The sequence below is a fragment of the Bombina bombina genome, chromosome 7 (genome assembly GCF_027579735.1).
Source record: "Bombina bombina isolate aBomBom1 chromosome 7, aBomBom1.pri, whole genome shotgun sequence".
NCBI lineage: Eukaryota > Metazoa > Chordata > Amphibia > Anura > Bombinatoridae > Bombina > Bombina bombina.
In genome coordinates this window covers 385607920-385630402 of record NC_069505.1, presented here as the reverse complement: position 1 = coordinate 385630402, position 22483 = coordinate 385607920, and the positions used below count along the sequence as shown (strand labels likewise).

General features: G+C 39.5%; 1 protein-coding gene across 1 annotated transcript in view; it reads right to left on the bottom strand.

Annotated features, from left to right (window-relative positions):
- The window catches only part of CACNA2D2 (calcium voltage-gated channel auxiliary subunit alpha2delta 2), a 780863-nt gene that overhangs the window by 79430 nt on the left and 678950 nt on the right, over window positions 1-22483 (bottom strand). The gene's annotated exons all lie outside the window — the stretch shown is intronic.

The window sequence follows — 22483 nt, the reverse complement described above, 5'->3', positions numbered from 1 at the left end:
AATTCTTATAGATTCAACAAATAAAAAAACAATTACTTCAAAGTATCTAATTCATCTTTGCTGTAATAAATGTGAGAGAAAATATGCTAGTACTTCTCACTCTCACTTACATGGACACTGATTAGCAAGCAGAGTTTAAAGGGGCATGAAACCTAATATTTTCTTTTATGATTCAAATATCAATTTTTTATACAACTTTCCAATTTACTTCAATTATCTAATTTGCTTCATTCTCTTGGTATCTCTTAGTTGAAAGAAGAGTAATGGACTACTGTGAGCTAGCTGAAAGTCAATGAGATAATATAAATAAATTGGAAAGTTATTTAAAATTGCATGCTCTATCTGATTAATGAAAGAAAAATTTAGGTTTCATGTCCCTTTAAGTTTTCACCTTCCTCAACCAAAGTGGTAGATTTATTATAGTGCGAGTGGACATGATACGATGTAGCGTATCATGTCCGCTGCACATCGATAAATGACAACAGCATACGCTATCGGCAGTTATCATTGCAGCAGCAGTTCTTGTGAACTGCTGGTGCAATACCGCCCCGTGAAGATTTGCGGCCAAACAGCCGCTAGCAGAGGGTGTTAATCAACCCAACCGTATTCGATCGGGTTGATTTCTGTCCCCGGCCTCAGAGCAGGCGGACAAGTTATGGAGCAGCGGTCTAAAGGCTTGCACGAAAACAGTGGCATCAAGCTCTATACGGAGCTTGATAAATCATCTCCAAAGTCTGAGATACTTATGTAAAATACAAAGTTCTATAGTTGAAGGGAAACTATACTGTAAAATTAGTTTTGCCCTAATGTGCTGGAAAATGACTTGTTATACTTACTACAGAGTATTTAAATGTATGGAAAATAGTTCCTTCATGTAAAGCACACCTGTTAATTTCTAAACATAGTTACATTTTAAAATGCTAATTATGACTGGGCACAACCCGTTATTTCAGATACAAAAATCTATGTCTCTCTCCTATTCCCACGTGGAGATTAATCAGTGCTATTGTCTCCTGCTTACATAGCTTTTCTACAGAAAATAAGTTTGATATTCATAATTTCAGTATAGGTTGTAGTTGATATGGGCAAAAAGAACTATTTAAAATAAAGGTGAAGGAGCAAATACACTCCAGCAGGTAAAATAGATCATTGGGATGTTAAAGGTGATAAAATATTAGTATATAGAAAATATTAGTGTACAAATATTAGTGTATAACCAATTTAAGGTTATAATGCTTAGAAAAATAAAAACACTTACAAATATTTTTTTTCTAATAATTTACAAAGAAATAAAATAAACATTAAAGATTTATTTATTTGAGGTTGAAGAAGCATGTTGATTATATTCAGAATAATTTCTCTTTATTCCTAGTGATATAACATGTTAAAATTATATAATTAATAAATGATTAATGGCATAATCAAATAATAAATTATGAGTGGCATAATGATATAATTAATAAAACAAAATTTATGCTTTCCGGAAATGGAGAGTCCACAAAGTCATTCCAATTACTAGTGGGATATTCAACTCCTGTCCAGGAAGAGGAGGCAAAAAGCACTCCAGCACAGAAGTTAAAGGGACACTGAACCCAATTTTTTTCTTTTGTGATTCAGATAGAGCATGACATTTTAAGAAACTTTCTAATTTACTCCTATTATCAAATTTTCTTTATTCTCTTGGTATCTTTCTTTGAAATGCAAGAATGTAAGTTTAGATGCCCATTTTTGGTGAACAACCTGGATTGTCCTTGCTGATTGGTGGATAAATTAATCCACCAATAAAAAGTGCTGTCCAGAGTACTGAACCAAAAAAAAAAAAAGCTTAGATGCCTTTCTTTTTCAAATAAAGATAGCAAGAGAACAAAGAAAAATTGATAATAGGAGTAAATTAGAAAGTTGCTTAAAATTGCATGCTCTATCTGAATCGCAAAAGAAAAAAATTGGGTTATGTGTCCCTTTAAGTGTAACCTCCCTTACCCATAATCCCCAGTCATTCAGCTGAAGGAAAATGGAAAAAAACATAATTTATGTAAGAACTTACCTGATAAATTCATTTCTTTCATATTAGCAAGAGTCCATGAGCTAGTGACGTATGGGATATACATTCCTACCAGGAGGGGCAAAGTTTCCCAAACCTCAAAATGCCTATAAATACACCCCTCACCCCACCCACAAATCAGTTTAACGAATAGCCAAGAAGTGGGGTGATAAGAAAAAAGTGCGAAAGCATATAAAATAAGGAATTGGAATAATTGTGCTTTATACAAAAAAATCATAACCACCTCAAAAAGAAGGGTGGGCCTCATGGACTCATATGAAATATAATATGAAAGAAATGAATTTATCAGGTAAGTTCTTACATAAATTATGTTTTCTTTCATGTAATTAGCAAGAGTCCATGAGCTAGTGACGTATGGGATAATGAATACCCAAGATGTGGATCTTCCACGCAAGAGTCATTAGAGAGGGAGGGATAAAATAAAGACAGCCAATTCCGCTGAAAAATAATCCACATCCCAAAATAAAGTTTAAATCTTATAATGAAAAAAACTGAAATTATAAGCAGAAGAATCAAACTGAAACAGCTGCCTGAAGTACTTTTCTACCAAAAACTGCTTCAGAAGAAGAAAACACATCAAAATGGTAGAATTTAGTAAAAGTATGCAAAGAAGACCAAGTTGCTGCTTTGCAAATCTGATCAACCGAAGCTTCATTCCTAAATGCCCAGGAAGTAGAGACTGACCTAGTCGAATGAGCTGTAATCCTTTGAGGCGGAGTTCTACCCGACTCGACATAAGCATGATGAATCAAGGATTTCAACCAAGATGCCAAAGAAATGGCAGAAGCCTTTTGACCTTTCCTAGAACCAGAAAAGATAACAAATAGACTAGAAGTCTTTCGGAAATCTTTAGTAGCTTCAACATAATATTTCAAAGCTCTAACTACATCCAAAGAATGCAACGATCTTTCCTTAGAGTTCTTAGGATTAGGACACAACGAAGGAACCACAATTTCTCTACTAATGTTGTTAGAATTCACAACCTTAGGTAAAAATTTAAATGAAGTTCGCAAAACCGCCTTATCCTGATGAAAAATCAGAAAAGGAGACTCACAAGAAAGAGCAGATAATTCAGAAACTCTTCTAGCAGAAGAGATGGCCAAAAGAAACAAAACTTTCCAAGAAAGTAATTTAATATCCAGCGAATGCATAGGTTCAAACGGAGGAGCTTGAAGAGCCCCCAGAACCAAATTCAAACTCCAAGGAGGAGAAATTGACTTAATGACAGGTTTTATACGAAGCGAAGCCTGTACAAAACAATGAATATCAGGAACATTAGCAATCTTTCTGTGAAAAAGAACAGAAAGAGCAGAGATTTGTCCTTTCAAGGAACTTGCAGACAAACCTTTATCCAAACCATCCTGAAGAAACTGTAAAATTCTAGGAATTCTAAAAGAATGCCAAGAAAAATGATGAGAAGAACACCAAGAAATGTAAGTCTTCCAGACTCGATAATATATCTTCCTAGACACAGATTTACGAGCCTGTAACATAGTATTAATTTAAGGATTTGAGATCCTGATGGAAAAAAGGACCTTGCGATAGAAGGTCTGGTCTGGTCTTAACGGAAGAGTCCACGGTTGGCAAGTAGCCATCTGAACAAGATCCGCATACCAAAACCTGTGAGGCCATGCTGGAGCCACCAGCAGAACAAACGAACGCTCCTTTAGAATCTTGGAAATCACTCTTGGAAGAAGAACTAGAGGCGGAAAGATATAGACAGGATGATACTTCCAAGGAAGTGACAATGCATCCACTGCTTCCGCCTGAGGATCCCTGGATCTGGACAGATACCTGGGAAGCTTCTTGTTTAGATGAGAAGCCATCAGATCTATTTCTGGAAGTCCCCACATTTGAACAATCTGAAGAAATACCTCTGGGTGAAGAGACCATTCGCCCGGATGTAATGTTTGGCGACTGAGATAATCCGCTTCCCAATTGTCTATACCTGGGATATGAACCACAGAAATTAGACAGGAGCTGGATTGATGATTGACATATGCCACGGTTGTGACATTGTCTGTCTGAAAACAAATGAACGGCTCTCTCTTTAGAAGAGGCCACGACTGAAGAGCTCTGAAAATCGCACGGAGTTCCAAAATGTTGATTGGTAATCTCGCCTCCTGAGATTCCCAAACCCCTTGTGCTGTCAGAGACCCCCATACAGCTCCCCAACCTGTAAGACTTGCATCTGTTGAGATCACAGTCCAGGTCGGAAGAACAAAAGAAGCCCCCTGAACTAAACGATGATGGTCGGTCCACCACGTTAGAGAGTGTCGTACAATCGGTTTTAAAGATATTAATTGTGATATCTTTGTAAAATCCTTGCACCACTGGTTCAGCATACAGAGCTGAAGAGGTCGCATGTGAAAACGAGCAAAGGGGATCGCGTCCGATGCAGCAGTCATAAGACCTAGAATTTCCATGCATAAGGCTACCGAAGGGAATGATTGAGACTGAAGGTTTCGACAAGCTGAAACCAATTTTAGACGTCTCTTGTCCGTTAGTGACAGAGTCATGGACACTGAATCTATCTGGAAACCTAAAAAGGTGTAGCAACTGGTACACTTTTGTATTAAGGGTTTGAAATATAACAAAAATCCTTCAATAAATAAAGGATGTGTTTCTCTTTTGTAAACTAAGCAGGTAATGGTAGTTTAAATTACCTGAATAGATACTGTGAGATTGTTACTTTTGAAATCTTTTAGTAAATAACATAAAGGTTTGAGACAGCTGAGTAGGTATAACTTTTAGTCAGGTAGAATTAATATTGAGATAGCAATTCAAAGGTATTGAAGTCAAAACCTGTCTTCACGCACACACACAGACATTCTAAAATATATACAGTTCCAAGCAATCCAAACCACACAAACAATATATCATAATTGGATGTTCCAAACTTTACTGATAGTAGTGAGCAGAGTTTGTTGCGGTTTTATATGGCACAACTTATACTGAATTAGGAACGTAAGTATAACATTGCTGCACAGAGTAAGTCAGTTCAAACGTGAGGTAAATTAGAGGATACAAAGCAAGGTAAGTATTATCCAGATAGCCAACATACAATACCCCACAAAGATCCGATAAGAGCAGAGCTAAGCAGTGACCGCCGATGGCGGTGAGAAGCTGTGTGTGCGCGGCTTGGTTTCCGGAACGCTGAGGATGTAGATCCGGATGCGTATGAATCTGAAGACGATGTCAGGTAGAAAATCCTCAAGGGAATCAGCTGTATCTACAATTAGCAAGTAGGAATGGCACAAGGAAGCAAACGTAACTGTGAGCTTCAATATTCAGGCAATGAGTGTTGAAAGTTACTGCCCTATAAAGGAAAGTTAATTAGGAGGGAGGGGATAATCCTAAAAGGAATATCACAGATCCCCCCAGTCAAGGAATCACCTCAGGGGATTCCATCCGAGGTTTCTCTGGGTAACGACGGTGAAAAGCAGTAACCAGACGAGGTGCATGTATCTCAGTAGACCTTTGCCAAGAATTTTCCTCCGGACCATAACCTTTCCACTTTATTAAATATTCCAGCTTATGTCGTCTTACTCTGGAATCAAGAATAGACTCAACTTCAAATTCTTCCTGATTCTCCACCAAGATAGGCGGGGGTCTTAGATTAATACCTTGATGGTCTTTAGCAGAATAAGGTTTAATGAGAGACACATGAAATGTGGAATGTATTTTATATGAATCAGGCAAAATGAGTCTAACTGCGTTCTGGTTGATGATCTTATCAATCGTAAAAGGTCCTAAAAATTGATTGGCAAGTTTTTTACATGGTATTTGCAACTTAAGGTTCCTGATGGATAGTAGAACTTGATCACCAATTTGATAAGTGGGACTTGGACTATGATGTTTATCATAGTTACGTTTTTGATAGTCTTTTGCCTTTGAGAGAGAATCCTTCAATTGATCTAACCTTTCTTGTAAAGAATTGGTGAATTCTGTGGCACTAGGTGAGTTTACTTCTTTTCTAGAAAGAGATACGGTATTGGGATTAAATCCATAAGTAGCAAAGAAAGGTGACATTTTAAGAGAAGTGGAAACAGAATTGTTGTAAGAAAATTCTGCCATGGGGATATAATCAATCCAATCATCTTGTAAGTAGGTAATGAAACACCTAAGATATTGTTCAAGGGTTTGATTCGTTCTTTCTGTAAGTCCATTTGTTTGGGGATGGAATGCAGTAGTGTATCTACTATCTACTTTTAGTAATATGCATAGGGATTTCCAGAAAGAAGAGGTGAATTGTGTACCCCTGTCCGTAATTATTACGGTGGGTAATCCATGTAATCTTACAATTTGATTCAAAAAGGCTGTAGCTGTTGCAAGAGCGGAAGGCAAACCTTTCATAGGTATGAAATGAGCCATACGCGTTAGATGATCTATTACAACTAGTATGGTAGTGTGATGTTGAGATTTAGGGAGATCAACAATAAAATCCATAGATATGGTCTCCCATGGTTTATCTGGGATAGGCAGAGGTCTTAAGAGGCCTATGGGTTTTTTATGGGAGATCTTGTTTCTAGCACAAACATCACAGTTTGTTATGTATAGGTAAATTGTGTGGTTCATCCCAGGCCACCAGAAATTTCTTCTAGTTAATTCTATGGTTTTTTGGATTCCCAGGTGACCAGCTAAAGTTCCATCATGGGTTTGTTTAAGGATAGTGTTCCTTAAAGATTCAGGAATGAACAACTTCCTTTTGTAATAATATAGTCCCGTCTGTGGATCTTTATCACAAGATCCAGGTATGTTAGGGTCTTTATTTAGAACCTCAAGTATTTCTTGTTCTAGAGAAGATATAACTCCTATGAATCTTTCTTCAGGGATTACAAACTCAGGGTCATCAGACAGATCTTTTTCATACATTCTAGATAAGGCGTCTGCCTTAATATTGAGTTTCCCTGGTTTATATGTAATTAAAAAATTAAACCGGTCTAAAAAGATGGACCAACGGACCTGTCGTGAATTAAGTGTTTTACTTTTCTTTAAGTATTCTAAGTTCTTGTGATCAGTGAAAATTATGAAAGGGAGATTTGAACCTTCAAGGAGATGTCTCCAATGTTCCAGTGAACATTTTATTGCCAGTAATTCTTTATCCCCTATAGTATAGTTCTTTTCAGCAGTAGTGAGCATTCTTGAATAGAAGGCTATGGGATGGGTTTCTGTTTTATCTTTATTCTTTTGTGAAAGAATTGCCCCAATACCAGTATTTGAGGCGTCTACTTCAAGAATAAATTGTGTATCAAAGTTGGGTAATGTTAAAACTGGTGCATTAATGAATTGATTCTTTAGAGTCTCAAAAGATAATTGAGCTTCCTTAGTCCAAGTAAATCTCTGTTTCTTACTTGTTAGTTGTGTTAACGGTTTTACAATTAGTGAAAAATCTTTAATAAAACGACGATAAAAATTTGAGAACCCAATGAATCTTTGTAGAGCTTTAACAGTTGTGGGAACTGGCCAATTTACAATTGCAGAAACCTTTTCTGGATCCATCATGATTTTATTTGGTGTTATAATATAACCCAAGAACTTAATTTCTTGAACGTGAAAAGAACATTTCTCAAGCTTAGCGTATAGTTTGTGGTCTTTTAGCCTAGTAAGCACCCAACGTACATGTTTCTCATGATCTTGTAATGTTTTAGAATAAATGAGGATGTCATCCAAATAAATTATAACACATACATCCAACAAATCTCGAAAGATTTCGTTAATAAAATGTTGGAATGTAGCGGGCGCATTACTTAGGCCGAAAGGCATCACATTGTATTGATATAGCCCATAACGTGTTCTAAACGCTGTTTTCCATTCGTCACCTTGTTTGATTCTAATTAAATTATAAGCACCCTTCAAATCAAGTTTAGAATAGATGGTGGCGCCATGTAAGCGTTCAAGAAGCTCAGGAATTAAGGGTAGTGGGTATCTGTTCTTTAAGGTAATATCATTTAGTGCTCTGTAGTCAATAATAGGACGTATCGTCCCATCCTTGTTTTTAACTAAAAACATACCTGCTGCTGCAGGGGAAGTAGAATGTGAAATGAACCCTTTGCGCAGATTATCGTCTAAGTAGGTTCTTACAAAAGCTAGTTCGGTTTGAGAGAGGGGATATATTTTCCCATGTGGAACTTGTGACCCAGGTATTAGATCTATCGGGCAATCGAACTCCCTGTGTGGGGGAAGACTTTCTGCCTCTTTAAGGTCAAAAACCTCTGCCAGATCCTGATAAGGTCTGGGTATCCCATTCTCTAGAGTAGCTATGGTACAGTGTGGGTAACAGGTCTTCAAACAATAAGAAGAACTTAGTGTTATTTTATTTTGAGACCAGTCTATATTCGGGTTGTGTTTCTGCAACCAGGAAAACCCCAGAATTATTGTGTGTAATGATATAGGAATTAAATCAAATGAGATATATTCAGTATGACCTTCCTTAGTGGTTATAAGTAAAGGTATAGTGTGATGAGTTATTGGACCTTGTTGTATTAGTGAACCATCTATTAATTTAACAAAGAGAGGTTTTGCTTTACACACAATAGGTATTTCTCCAACATAGGTGTGTCCGGTCCACGGCGTCATCCTTACTTGTGGGATATTCTCTTCCCCAACAGGAAATGGCAAAGAGCCCAGCAAAGCTGGTCACATGATCCCTCCTAGGCTCCGCCTACCCCAGTCATTCTCTTTGCCGTTGTACAGGCAACATCTCCACGGAGATGGCTTAGAGTTTTTTAGTGTTTAACTGTAGTTTTTCATTATTCAATCAAGAGTTTGTTATTTTCAAATAGTGCTGGTACGTACTATTTACTCAGAAACAGAAAAGAGATGAAGAATTCTGTTTGTATGAGGAAAATGATTTTAGCAACCGTAACTAAAATCCATGGCTGTTCCACACAGGACTGTTGAGAGCAATTAACTTCAGTTGGGGGAACAGTTTGCAGTCCCTTGCTGCTTGAGGTATGACACATTCTAACAAGACGATGTAATGCTGGAAGCTGTCATTTTCCCTATGGGATCCGGTAAGCCATGTTTATTACGATTGTAAATAAGGGCTTCACAAGGGCTTATTTAAACTGTAGACTTTTTCTGGGCTAAATCGATTGATTATTAACACATATTTAGCCTTGAGGAATCATTTTATCTGGGTATTTTGATAATAATATCGGCAGGCACTGTTTTAGACACCTTATTCTTTAGGGGCTTTCCCAAAGCATAGGCAGAGTCTCATTTTCGCGCCGGTGTTGCGCACTTGTTTTTGAGAGGCATGGCATGCAGTCGCATGTGAGAGGAGCTCTGATACTTATAAAAGACTTCTGAAGGCGTCATTTGGTATCGTATTCCCCTTTGGGTTTGGTTGGGTCTCAGCAAAGCAGATACCAGGGACTGTAAAGGGGTTTAAAACTTAAAACGGCTCCGGTTCCGTTATTTTAAGGGTTAAAGCTTCCAAAATTGGTGTGCAATATTTTCAAGGCTTTAAGACGCTGTGGTGAAAATTTGGTGAATTTTGAACAATTCCTTCATGTTTTTTCGCAATTGCAGTAATAAAGTGTGTTCAGTTTAAAATTTAAAGTGACAGTAACGGTTTTATTTTAAAACGTTTTTTGTACTTTCTGATCAAGTTTATGCCTGTTTAACATGTCTGAACTACCAGATAGACTGTGTTCTGAATGTGGGGAAGCCAGAATTCCTATTCATTTAAATAAATGTGATTTATGTGATAATGACAATGATGCCCAAGATGATTCCTCAAGTGAGGGGAGTAAGCATGGTACTGCATCATTCCCTCCTTCGTCTACACGAGTCTTGCCCACTCAGGAGGCCCCTAGTACATCTAGCGCGCCAATACTCCTTACTATGCAACAATTAACGGCTGTAATGGATAATTCTGTCAAAAACATTTTAGCCAAAATGAACCCTTGTCAGCGTAAGCGTGGCTGCTCTGTTTTAGTTACTGAAGAGCATGACGACGCTGATATTAATATCTCTGAAGGACCCCTAACCCAATCTGAGGGGGCCAGGGAGGTTTTGTCTGAGGGAGAAATTACTGATTTAGGGAACATTTCTCAGCAGGCTGAATCTGATGTGATTACATTTAAATTTAAATTGGAACATCTCCGCATTTTGCTTAAGGAGGTATTATCCACTCTGGATGATTGTGAAAATTTAGTCATCCCAGAGAAACTATGTAAAATGGACAAGTTCCTAGAGGTGCCGGGGCTCCCAGAAGCTTTTCCTATACCCAAGCGGGTGGCGGACATTGTTAATAAAGAATGGGAAAGGCCCGGTATTCCTTTCGTCCCTCCCCCCATATTTAAAAAATTGTTTCCTATGGTCGACCCCAGAAAGGACTTATGGCAGTCAGTCCCCAAGGTCGAGGGAGCGGTTTCTACTTTAAACAAACGCACCACTATTCCCATAGAGGATAGTTGTGCTTTCAAAGATCCTATGGATAAAAAATTAGAAGGTTTGCTTAAAAAGATGTTTGTTCAGCAGGGTTACCTTCTACAACCCATTTCATGCATTGTCCCTGTCACTACTGCCGCATATTTCTGGTTTGATGAACTGCTTAAGGTGCTCGATAGTGACTCTCCTCCTTATGAGGAGATTATGGACAGAATCAATGCTCTCAAATTGGCTAATTCTTTCACTCTAGACGCCTCTTTGCAGTTGGCTAAGTTAGCGGCTAAGAACTCTGGGTTTGCTATTGTGGCGCGCAGAGCGCTTTGGTTGAAATCTTGGTCGGCTGATGCGTCTTCCAAGAACAAGCTACTAAACATTCCTTTCAAGGGGAAAACGTTGTTTGGTCCTGACTTGAAGGAGATTATCTCTGATATCACTGGGGGTAAGGGCCACGCCCTTCCTCAGGATCGGCCTTTCAAGGCAAAAAATAGACCTAATTTTCGTCCCTTTCGTAAAAACGGACCAGCCCAAGGTGCTACGTCCTCTAAGCAAGAGGGTAATACTTCTCAGGCCAAGCCAGCTTGGAGACCAATGCAAGGCTGGAACAAGGGAAAGCAGGCCAAAAAACCTGCCACTGCTACCAAGACAGCATGAAATATTGGCCCCCGATCCGGGACCGGATCTGGTGGGGGGCAGACTCTCTCTCTTCGCTCAGGCTTGGGCAAGAGATGTTCTGGATCCTTGGGCGCTAGAAATAGTCTCCCAGGGTTATCTTCTGGAATTCAAGGGACTTCCCCCAAGGGGGAGGTTCCACAGGTCGCAGTTGTCTTCAGACCACATAAAAAGACAGGCGTTCTTACATTGTGTAGAAGACCTGTTAAAAATGGGAGTGATTCATCCTGTTCCATTAAGAGAACAAGGGATGGGGTTCTACTCCAATCTGTTCATAGTTCCCAAAAAAGAGGGAACGTTCAGACCAATCCTAGATCTCAAGATCTTAAACAAATTTCTCAAGGTCCCATCGTTCAAGATGGAAACCATTCGAACTATCCTCCCTTTCATCCAGGAAGGTCAATTCATGACCACGGTGGATTTAAAGGATGCGTATCTACATATTCCTATCCACAAGGAACATCATCGGTTCCTAAGGTTTGCATTCCTGGACAAACATTACCAGTTCGTGGCGCTTCCTTTCGGATTAGCCACTGCTCCAAGGATTTTCACAAAGGTACTAGGGTCCCTTCTAGCGGTGCTAAGACCAAGGGGCATTGCAGTAGTACCTTACCTGGACGACATTCTGATTCAAGCGTCGTCCCTTCCTCAAGCAAAGGCTCACACGGACATTGTCCTGGCCTTTCTCAGATCTCACGGCTGGAAAGTGAACGTGGAAAAGAGTTCTCTATCCCCGTCAACAAGGGTTCCCTTCTTGGGAACAATTATAGACTCCTTAGAAATGAGGATCTTTCTAACAGAGGCCAGAAAAACAAAGCTTCTGGACTCTTGTCGGATACTTCATTCCGTTCCTCTTCCTTCCATAGCTCAGTGCATGGAAGTGATCGGGTTGATGGTGGCGGCGATGGACATAGTTCCTTTTGCGCGCATTCATCTAAGACCATTACAACTGTGCATGCTCAGTCAGTGGAATGGGGACTATACAGACTTGTCTCCGAAGATACAAGTAAATCAGAAGACCAGAGACTCACTCCGTTGGTGGCTGTCCCTGGACAATCTGTCTCAAGGGATGATGTTCCACAGACCAGAGTGGGTCATTGTCACGACCGACGCCAGTCTGATAGGCTGGGGCGCGGTCTGGGGATCCCTGAAAGCTCAGGGTCTTTGGTCTCGGGAAGAATCTCTTCTACCGATAAATATTCTGGAACTGAGAGCGATATTCAATGCTCTCCAGGCCTGGCCCCAGCTTGCGAGGAACAGGTTCATACGGTTTCAATCAGACAACATGACGACTGTTGCGTACATCAACCATCAGGGGGGAACAAGGAGTTCCCTAGCGATGGAAGAAGTAACCAAAATTATTCTTTGGGCGGAGTCTCACTCCTGCCACCTGTCTGCTATCCACATCCCAGGAGTGGAAAATTGGGAAGCGGATTTTCTGAGTCGGCAGACATTGCATCCGGGGGAGTGGGAACTCCATCCGGAAATCTTTGCCCAAGTCACTCACCTGTGGGGCATTCCAGACATGGATCTGATGGCCTCTCGTCAGAACTTCAAAGTTCCTTGCTACGGGGCCAGATCCAGGGATCCCAAGGCGGCTCTAGTGGATGCACTAGTAGCACCTTGGACCTTCAAACTAGCTTATGTGTTCCCGCCATTTCCTCTCATCCCCAGGCTGATAGCCAGGATCAAGCAGGAGAGGGCGTCGGTGATCTTGATAGCTCCTGCGTGGCCACGCAGGACTTGGTATGCAGATCTGGTGAATATGTCATCGGCTCCACCTTGGAAGCTACCTTTGAGACGAGACCTTCTTGTTCAGGGTCCGTTCGAACATCCGAATCTGGTTTCACTCCAGCTGACTGCTTGGAGATTGAACGCTTGATTTTATCGAAGCGAGGATTCTCAGATTCTGTTATCGATACTCTTGTTCAGGCCAGAAAGCCTGTGACTAGAAAGATTTACCACAAAATTTGGAAAAAATATATCTGTTGGTGTGAATCTAAAGGATTCCCTTGGGACAAGGTTAAGATTCCTAGGATTCTATCCTTCCTTCAAGAAGGATTGGAAAAAGGATTATCTGCAAGTTCCCTGAAGGGACAGATTTCTGCCTTGTCGGTATTACTTCACAAAAAGCTGGCAGCTGTGCCAGATGTTCAAGCCTTTGTTCAGGCTCTGGTTAGAATCAAGCCTGTTTACAAACCTTTGACTCCTCCTTGGAGTCTCAATTTAGTTCTTTCAGTTCTTCAGGGGGTTCCGTTTGAACCCTTACATTCCGTTGATATTAAGTTATTATCTTGGAAAGTTTTGTTTTTAGTTGCGATTTCTTCTGCTAGAAGAGTCTCAGAATTATCTGCTCTGCAGTGTTCTCCTCCTTATCTGGTGTTCCATGCAGATAAGGTGGTTTTACGTACTAAACCTGGTTTTCTTCCAAAAGTTGTTTCTAACAAAAACATTAACCAGGAGATTATCGTACCTTCTCTGTGTCCAAAACCAGTTTCAAAGAAGGAACGTTTGTTGCACAATTTGGATGTTGTTCGCGCTCTAAAATTCTATTTAGATGCTACAAAGGATTTTAGACAAACATCTTCCTTGTTTGTTGTTTATTCAGGTAAAAGGAGAGGTCAAAAAGCAACTTCTACCTCTCTCTCTTTTTGGATTAAAAGCATCATCAGATTGGCTTACGAGACTGCCGGACGGCAGCCTCCCGAAAGAATCACAGCTCATTCCACTAGGGCTGTGGCTTCCACATGGGCCTTTAAGAACGAGGCTTCTGTTGATCAGATATGTAGGGCAGCGACTTGGTCTTCACTGCACACTTTTACCAAATTTTACAAGTTTGATACTTTTGCTTCTTCTGAGGCTATTTTTGGGAGAAAGGTTTTGCAAGCCGTGGTGCCTTCCATTTAGGTGACCTGATTTGCTCCCTCCCTTCATCCGTGTCCTAAAGCTTTGGTATTGGTTCCCACAAGTAAGGATGACGCCGTGGACCGGACACACCTATGTTGGAGAAAACAGAATTTATGTTTACCTGATAAATTTCTTTCTCCAACGGTGTGTCCGGTCCACGGCCCGCCCTGGTTTTTTTAATCAGGTCTGATATTTTATTTTCTTGAACTACAGTCACCACGGTACCATATGGTTTCTCCTATGCAAATATTCCTCCTTAACGTCGGTCGAATGACTGGGGTAGGCGGAGCCTAGGAGGGATCATGTGACCAGCTTTGCTGGGCTCTTTGCCATTTCCTGTTGGGGAAGAGAATATCCCACAAGTAAGGATGACGCCGTGGACCGGACACACCGTTGGAGAAAGAAATTTATCAGGTAAACATAAATTCTGTTTTTATTATTCTTAACAAAGGTAGTATCTATGTAACTCCGTGAGGCCCCTGAATCAACCAAAGCTTTAGATTGAATGTTTTTCTGGTCCCACTGTAATGAAAAAAACAAAGTCATTTGTGTTTCCAATGTTAGATTAAATAAATGAGTGTTGTGGGTTAGCTTACCCTTCTTTTGCTTCAGAAGTTGAGGACATGAAGAAACAGTATGCTCTTTATGAGCACAGTAGAGACACAAATTTTCCATTCTTCTCCTGGCTTTTTCCTCTGGTGTGAGGGGACCTTTGATGACTCCAATTTCCATAGGCGTAATGGTACTAGGTCTTTCCTGAGTAGAGGTATAGTTAAAGGGACGTTTTGGTATGACATCATAACCTGCTTTTTCAGCCTTTCTTTCACGGAGTCTTCTATCTAAAGTTGTACTGAGTTTTATAAGAGAGAGAAGACTGTCAGGGGCATCCAGGCGGGAGAGTTCGTCTTTTAAGTTTTCTGACAATCCTAAGCGAAATTGAGTACGCAAACTAATCTCATTCCATTGAGAGTCTTCTGCCCACATTTGGAATTCAGTTGTGTATTCCTCAATGGTTCTTTTTCCTTGCTTTAAGGAACGTAATTTTGTATCTGCAGTGATTTGACTGTTGGAATCCTCATATAGGTTTGTGAGTGCTCGAAAAAAATCTTGTAGTGAATCTAGGATAGGATTATTACTTTCAAAAAACCTATTAGCCCATGTTCTTGGTTCCCCTTGTAAAATGGAAATGGTTGTGCATACTTTGATTCTCTCTGTATGATATGTACGTGGTCTTAGAGAAAAAAAGTAGATGGCAGGCATTTTTAAAGTCCCTAAACTCATTCCTTTTACCAGTAAATGGTTGGGGATAATGAACATGTGGTTCTGGGCTTTCAGCACTTTTAATAGGCAAACAGTCTTTTAGTAAAGCTCTCAATGCAGCAGTTTCTGCTTGCACTTCAGTTAACCCTTTATTTAAATAGTCTAGTTTTTGATATATATTAGTTAACTCATTCTTTACTTCCTGAGGATTCATGTTAGGTTGTTATATAAATAAACCCTTATTTTTTAGGCCTGAATATTATGTAGCAACTGGTACACTTTTGTATTAAGGGTTTGAAATATAACAAAAATCCTTCAATAAATAAAGGATGTGTTTCTCTTTTGTAAACTAAGCAGGTAATGGTAGTTTAAATTACCTGAATAGATACTGTGAGATTGTTACTTTTGAAATCTTTTAGTAAATAACATAAAGGTTTGAGACAGCTGAGTAGGTATAACTTTTAGTCAGGTAGAATTAATATTGAGATAGCAATTCAAAGGTATTGAAGTCAAAACCTGTCTTCACGCACACACACAGACATTCTAAAATATATACAGTTCCAAGCAATCCAAACCACACAAACAATATATCATAATTGGATGTTCCAAACTTTACTGATAGTAGTGAGCAGAGTTTGTTGCGGTTTTATATGGCACAACTTATACTGAATTAGGAACGTAAGTATAACATTGCTGCACAGAGTAAGTCAGTTCAAACGTGAGGTAAATTAGAGGATACAAAGCAAGGTAAGTATTATCCAGATAGCCAACATACAATACCCCACAAAGATCCGATAAGAGCAGAGCTAAGCAGTGACCGCCGATGGCGGTGAGAAGCTGTGTGTGCGCGGCTTGGTTTCCGGAACGCTGAGGATGTAGATCCGGATGCGTATGAATCTGAAGACGATGTCAGGTAGAAAATCCTCAAGGGAATCAGCTGTATCTACAATTAGCAAGTAGGAATGGCACAAGGAAGCAAACGTAACTGTGAGCTTCAATATTCAGGCAATGAGTGTTGAAAGTTACTGCCCTATAAAGGAAAGTTAATTAGGAGGGAGGGGATAATCCTAAAAGGAATATCACAAAAGGTTACCCTTGTCTGAGAAATCAACGAACTCTTTGGTAAATTGATCCTCCAACCATGTTCTCGAAGAAACGATATAAGTCGATTCGTATGAGATTCTGCTAAATGTAAAGACTGAGCAAGTACCAAGATATCGTCCAAATAAGGAAATACCACAATACCCTGTTCTCTGATTACAGATAGAAGGGCACCGAGAACCTTTGTAAAAATCCTAGGAGCTGTTGCTAGGCCAAACAGCAGAGCCACAAACTGGTAATGCTTGTCTAGAAAAGAGAATCTCAGAAACTGATAGTGATCTGGATGAATCGGAATATGCAGATATGCATCTTGTAAATCTATTGTGGACATATAATGCCCTTGCTGAACAAAAGGCAGAATAGTCCTTATAGTTACCATTTTGAATGTTGGTATCCTTACATAACGATTCAATATTTTTAAATCCAGAACTGGTCTGAAGGAATTCTCCTTCTTTGGTACAATGAAGAGATTTGTGTAAAACCCCAGCCCCTGTTCCAAAACTGGAACTGGCACAATTACTCCAGCCAACTCTAGATCTGAAACACATTTCAGAAATGCTTGAGCCTTCACTGGATTTATTGGGACACGGGAAAGAAAAAATCTTCTTGCAGGAGGCCTTATCTTGAAGCCTATTATGTACCCTTGTGAAACAATATTCTGAATCCAAAGATTGTGAATCGAATAGATCCAAATTTCTTTGAAAAAACGTAATCTGCCCCCTACCAGCTGGGCTGGAATGAGGGCCGCACCTTCATGTGGACTTGGGAGCTGGCTTTGGTTTCCTAAAAGGCTTGGATTTATTCCAGACTGGAGATGGTTTCCAAACTGATACTGCTCCTGTAGGGGAAGGATCAGGTTTTTGTTCCTTATTGTGACGAAAGGAACGAAAACGATTAGCAGACCTAAATTTACCTTTAGATTTTTTATCCTGTGGTAAAAAAGTTCCTTTCCCCCCAGTAACAGTTGAAATAATAGAATCCAACTGTGAACCAAACAATTTATTACCTTGGAAAGAAAGGGAAAGCAAAGTTGACTTAGAAGACATATCAGTATTCCAAGTTTTAAGCCATAAAGCTCTTCTAGCTAAAATAGCTAAAGACATATACCTGACATCAACCCTAATGATATCAAAGATGGCATCACAAATAAAGTTATTAGCATGTTGAAGAAGATTAACAATGCTATGAGTATTATGATCTGTTACTTGTTGTGCTAAAGCTTCCAACCAGAAATTTGAAGCTGCAGCAACATCCGCCAAAGATATAGCAGGTCTAAGAAGATTACCTGAACATAAGTAAGCTTTTCTTAGAAAGGATTCAATTTTCCTATCTAAAGGATCCTTAAAGGAAGTACTCTCTGCCGTAGGAATAGTAGTACGTTTAGCAAGAGTGGAGATAGCCCCATCAACCTTAGGGATTTTGTCTCAAAACTCTAATCTGTCAGATGGCACAGGATATAATTGCTTAAACCGTTTAGAAGGAGTAAATGAATTACCCAAATTATTCCATTCCCTAGAAATTACTTCAGAAATAGCATCAGGGACGGGAAAAACCTCTGGAATAACTACAGGAGGTTTAAAAACTGTATTCAAACGTTTAGATTTAGTATCAAGAGGACCAGATTCCTCTATGTCTAATGCAATTAAGACTTCTTTAAGTAAAGAACGAATAAATTCCATTTTAAATAAATAACATAATTTATGTAAGAACTTACCTGATAAATTCATTTCTTTCATATTAACAAGAGTCCATGAGCTAGTGACGTATGGGATATACATTCCTACCAGGAGGGGCAAAGTTTCCCAAACCTTAAAATGCCTATAAATACACCCCTCACCACACCCACAAATCAGTTTAACGAATAGCCAAGAAGTGGGGTGATAAGAAAAAAGTGCGAAGCATATAAAATAAGGAATTGGAATAATTGTGCTTTATACAAAAAAATCATAACCACCACAAAAAAGGGTGGGCCTCATGGACTCTTGTTAATATGAAAGAAATGAATTTATCAGGTAAGTTCTTACATAAATTATGTTTTCTTTCATGTAATTAACAAGAGTCCATGAGCTAGTGACGTATGGGATAATGACTACCCAAGATGTGGATCTTTCCACACAAGAGTCACTAGAGAGGGAGGGATAAAATAAAGACAGCCAATTCCTGCTGAAAATAATCCACACCCAAAATAAAGTTTAACGAAAAACATAAGCAGAAGATTCAAACTGAAACCGCTGCCTGAAGAACTTTTCTACCAAAAACTGCTTCAGAAGAAGAAAATACATCAAAATGGTAGAATTTAGTAAAAGTATGCAAAGAGGACCAAGTTGCTGCTTTGCAGATCTGGTCAACCGAAGCTTCATTCCTAAACGCCCAGGAAGTAGATACTGACCTAGTAGAATGAGCTGTAATTCTCTGAGGCGGAATTTTACCCGACTCAACATAGGCAAGATGAATTAAAGATTTCAACCAAGATGCCAAAGAAATGGCAGAAGCTTTCTGGCCTTTCCTAGAACCGGAAAAGATAACAAATAGACTAGAAGTCTTACGGAAAGATTTCGTAGCTTCAACATAATATTTCAAAGCTCTAACAACATCCAAAGAATGCAACGATTTCTCCTTAGAATTCTTAGGATTAGGACATAATGAAGGAACCACAATTTCTCTACTAATGTTGTTGGAATTCACAACTTTAGGTAAAAATTCAAAAGAAGTTCGCAACACCGCCTTATCCTGATGAAAAATCAGAAAAGGAGACTCACAAGAAAGAGCAGATAATTCAGAAACTCTTCTAGCAGAAGAGATGGCCAAAAGGAACAAAACTTTCCAAGAAAGTAATTTAATGTCCAATGAATGCATAGGTTCAAACGGAGGAGCTTGAAGAGCTCCCAGAACCAAATTCAAACTCCATGGAGGAGAAATTGACTTAATGACAGGTTTTATACGAACCAAAGCTTGTACAAAACAATGAATATCAGGAAGAATAGCAATCTTTCTGTGAAAAAGAACAGAAAGAGCGGAGATTTGTCCTTTCAAAGAACTTGCGGACAAACCCTTATCTAAACCATCCTGAAGAAACTGTAAAATTCTCGGTATTCTAAAAGAATGCCAAGAAAAATGATGAGAAAGACACCAAGAAATATAAGTCTTCCAGACTCTATAATATATCTCTCGAGATACAGATTTACGAGCCTGTAACATAGTATTAATCACGGAGTCAGAGAAACCTCTTTGACCAAGAATCAAGCGTTCAATCTCCATACCTTTAAATTTAAGGATTTCAGATCCGGATGGAAAAAAGGACCTTGCGACAGAAGGTCTGGTCTTAACGGAAGAGTCCATGGTTGGCAAGATGCCATCCGGACAAGATCCGCATACCAAAACCTGTGAGGCCATGCCGGAGCTATTAGCAGAACAAACGAGCATTCCCTCAGAATCTTGGAGATTACTCTTGGAAGAAGAACTAGAGGCGGAAAGATATAGGCAGGATGATACTTCCAAGGAAGTGATAATGCATCCACTGCCTCCGCCTGAGGATCCCGGGATCTGGACAGATACCTGGGAAGTTTCTTGTTTAGATGAGAGGCCATCAGATCTATCTCTGGGAGCCCCCACATTTGAACAATCTGAAGAAATACCTCTGGGTGAAGAGACCATTCGCCCGGATGCAACGTTTGGCGACTGAGATAATCCGCTTCCCAATTGTCTACACCTGGGATATGAACCGCAGAGATTAGACAGGAGCTGGATTCCGCCCAAACCAAAATTCGAGATACTTCTTTCATAGCCAGAGGACTGTGAGTCCCTCCTTGATGATTGATGTATGCCACAGTTGTGACATTGTCTGTCTGAAAACAAATGAACGATTCTCTCTTCAGAAGAGGCCAAAACTGAAGAGCTCTGAAAATTGCACGGAGTTCCAAAATATTGATCGGTAATCTCACCTCCTGAGATTCCCAAACTCCTTGTGCCGTCAGAGATCCCCACACAGCTCCCCAACCTGTGAGACTTGCATCTGTTGAAATTACAGTCCAGGTCGGAAGAACAAAAGAAGCCCCCTGAATTAAACGATGGTGATCTGTCCACCACGTTAGAGAGTGTCGAACAATCGGTTTTAAAGATATTAATTGATATATCTTCGTGTAATCCCTGCACCATTGGTTCAGCATACAGAGCTGAAGAGGTCGCATGTGAAAACGAGCAAAGGGGATCGCGTCCGATGCAGCAGTCATAAGACCTAGAATTTCCATGCATAAGGCTACCGAAGGGAATGATTGAGACTGAAGGTTTCGACAAGCTGTAATCAATTTTAGACGTCTCTTGTCTGTTAAAGACAGAGTCATGGACACTGAATCTATCTGGAAACCCAGAAAGGTTACCCTTGTTTGAGGAATCAAAGAACTTTTTGGTAAATTGATCCTCCAACCATGATCTTGAAGAAACAACACAAGTCGATTCGTATGAGACTCTGCTAAATGTAAAGACTGAGCAAGTACCAAGATATCGTCCAAATAAGGAAATACCACAATACCCTGTTCTCTGATTACAGACAGAAGGGCACCGAGAATCTTTGTGAAAATTCTTGGAGCTGTAGCAAGGCCAAACGGTAGAGCCACAAATTGGTAATGCTTGTCTAGAAAAGAGAATCTCAGGAACTGATAATGATCTGGATGAATCGGAATATGCAGATATGCATCCTGTAAATCTATTGTGGACATATAATTCCCTTGCTGAACAAAAGGCAATATAGTCCTTACAGTTACCATCTTGAACGTTGGTATCCTTACATAACGATTCAATAATTTTAGATCCAGAACTGGTCTGAAGGAATTCTCCTTCTTTGGTACAATGAAGAGATTTGAATAAAACCCCATCCCCTGTTCCGGAACTGGAACTGGCATAATTACTCCAGCCAACTCTAGATCTGAAACACAATTCAGAAATGCTTGAGCTTTCACTGGATTTACTGGGACACGGGAAAGAAAAAATCTCTTTGCAGGAGGTCTCATCTTGAAACCAATTCTGTACCCTTCTGAAACAATGTTCTGAATCCAAAGATTGTGAACAGAATTGATCCAAATTTCTTTGAAAAAATGTAACCTGCCCCCTACCAGCTGAACTGGAATGAGGGCCGTACCTTCATGTGAACTTAGAAGCAGGCTTTGCCTTTCTAGCAGGCTTGGATTTATTCCAGACTGGAGATGGTTTCCAAACTGAAACTGCTCCTGAGGACGAAGGATCAGGCTTTTGTTCTTTGTTGAAACGAAAGGAACGAAAACGATTGTTAGCCCTGTTTTTACCTTTAGATTTTTTATCCTGTGGTAAAAAAGTTCCTTTCCCACCAGTAACAGTTGAAATAATAGAATCCAACTGAGAACCAAATAATTTGTTTCCCTGGAAAGAAATGGAAAGTAGAGTTGATTTAGAAGCCATATCAGCATTCCAAGTCTTAAGCCATAAAGCTCTTCTGGCTAAGATAGCCAGAGACATAAACCTAACATCAACTCTAATAATATCAAAAATGGCATCACAGATAAAATTATTAGCATGCTGGAGAAGAATAATAATATCATGAGAATCACGATTTGTTACTTGTTGCGCTAGAGTTTCCAACCAAAAAGTTGAAGCTGCAGCAACATCAGCCAATGATATAGCAGGTCTAAGAAGATTACCTGAACACAGATAAGCTTTTCTTAGAAAAGATTCAATTTTTCTATCTAAAGGATCCTTAAACGAGGTACCATCTGACGTAGGAATGGTAGTACGTTTAGCAAGGGTAGAAATAGCCCCATCAACTTTAGGGATTTTGTCCCAAAATTCTAACCTGTCAGGCGGAACAGGATATAATTGCTTAAAACGTTTAGAAGGAGTAAATGAATTACCCAATTTATCCCATTCTTTGGAAATTACTGCAGAAATAGCATTAGGAACAGGAAAAACTTCTGGAATAACCGCAGGAGCTTTAAAAACCTTATCCAAACGTATAGAATTAGTATCAAGAGGACTAGAATCCTCTATTTCTAAAGCAATTAGTACTTCTTTAAGTAAAGAGCGAATAAATTCCATCTTAAATAAATATGAAGATTT